Raw genomic sequence first — 2,238 nt, 5'->3', positions numbered from 1 at the left:
GGCTATTTTGCACTTAAGAGGTTGAAGGCAATTTCAAATTCTACTTAGTAAATGGTCCACAGCTGTCAATTTATCACATAAATCTTTGCATCAAAGAACTTTCTGGTAAAATTGACAGCTGTGGACCATTTGGTTAGTAAAATTTAAAAGAACTTTTACCCACTGAGAACCATACAGTACTTACCATTAATCTAGTGTCAACGAACGTTCTTAGAAAAAAAACTTTGATTGGGTTCTCGCCGTGAGACATCCGAACGGTTTCGTCCAATACATCGGTTTTGCAAAACACATGGTTCGGTGGTTAAACTAATCTGCCCGACTATAAACAACAACTATATGATCAGACAAAACGTATGTAAATAGCTAATGTTGAATGTTGGCGCAAGTGAAGAGAGGTAAAACTGTCAAAAATTAATGCACAAGTCTGTAAATGTTCCTTTATACGATGAGTAACTTAACTAAGAAGCCTTCATAAATGCAAAAGGCGTATCTTTTTCTGGAACGAAAATTTGGTTTTATCAACAGAGTTGATAATGTAAATTGACCACCGTTCAGAGATTCTGAAAGCTTTTGGAATCTCTGTACGGTGGTCGTCCGGGGGCTGTACATTATCAACTCCGTTAATAAAACCAAATTTTTGTATACTACTTCCCCACCGATGCAGCACCACAGTTTCTTTAGAAACTACCCCCTTCATTTTTCTGGAACGACTCTCAATACTAGACACATTTAGTGGGAAAACGAAACGAATGGTGTAGAATCATCGTGTTACAATTCCCCAATTCAGTCAATTCAATGTTGTTTAAGAATTTTTCGGGCTACTGCCACCCTGGTCACCAGAAGTTTTTCTTCAGCTGCGAGATAGCTCGTCTTCGCCGCTATGTGGCTTTTTCGCGGCTCAAGAAAAACCTCTGGGACCAGTGATAATGGTAGTTGTCAAATATAAACATTGAAGGAGATGGGGGAAACCGGGATTGGTGTTCCAATACATGTCACGAATTACTACATGTAACTTCAATATTGCTGGTTTGAAACTTTTTTGAGTTTACGATATAGTACTACCAAACACTACGTTATGAATATTGGCTACAGCCAAAACGATGATAACAGGTGTCACAACAGATTCTGAGCTGAATTTTTCAGAGCACATTAACATGATTTGTAAAAAAAGCCAGTCAGAAAATTGGCGTCCTTATGAGACTTAGAAACTTGATTCCTACAAATGCTAAACTTGTGCTCTTTAAAACAGCAATACTGCCACACCTTAAATACTGCCACCTAGCGTAGCACTTTTGCAGAGTCAATGATTCTCGCAAAATGGAGCGGTTGAAAGAAAGGGGCCTGCATGCTGTTTTTAGGAAGAATGCTAGCTACCCTGAACTTCTAAAAAGAGCAAAACTGCCTAGTTTACTGAATAGAAGACTACAAGACATCTGTGTCTTGATGTACAAAGTCAAGAACAATCAATGTCCCCCCCTATATATCAGTGACATTTTTATTAATCATAGATCCAAGTATAATTTAAGGCAGTCTGATTTCTCTGCCGCCAAGCACAACACGGTAAAATATTGCAAGCACTCTCTTCGCCACTTGGGGCCCAAGCTTTGGGGAAAATTATCCCCTGAATTGAGGGAATTAAACACCTTAAAATGTTTCAAAAACAAAATACGTACTATAGATATAGTTACATTATTATCAATATACGCGGCCAAATAGAAAATCGGCCTCTTCAAAACACACGCTCAGCGGGCCGCAAAAGACTGACAGCGGGCTGCTAAAGCAATATCAGCTCTACAGCTGATTGGTTCTTGCTTCATCATCCGATGGATTTTAACCAATTAGAGTAAGCCTAGTGTCAACGCGGGAAAACCTATCATTTGCGAAACTCTGGTTTTGAACTGCAGTTTTTTCAGTCGTCGAATCGTCAATGATTTGAAGTGACTTTGAATTCGTTATTCACTTAGCTTGTTTTATTAAAACTCGCATTCTTGATATCATTTGGCCTTGTTTATTGATAATAATGATAATGGCATGACTTTTTTCGGGAATATTGTTTATTAACGCCCTTGTAGTGTCATTTGCGCTCGGGCCGCAAATGACACTACGCGGGCGCAAATAAACAATATTTCCGAAAAAGTCATGTTATTCCCTTATTAATCGATAACGGATGCAAGTGTTGTCATCTTTGTAATTCGTAATTCATAGTTATATTCTAAATCTGTAAATATTGTAAATACC

The sequence above is a fragment of the Montipora capricornis genome, chromosome 6 (genome assembly GCF_036669925.1).
Source record: "Montipora capricornis isolate CH-2021 chromosome 6, ASM3666992v2, whole genome shotgun sequence".
Taxonomy (NCBI): Eukaryota; Metazoa; Cnidaria; class Anthozoa; order Scleractinia; family Acroporidae; genus Montipora; species Montipora capricornis.
Note: the sequence above shows the minus strand (reverse complement) of the source record.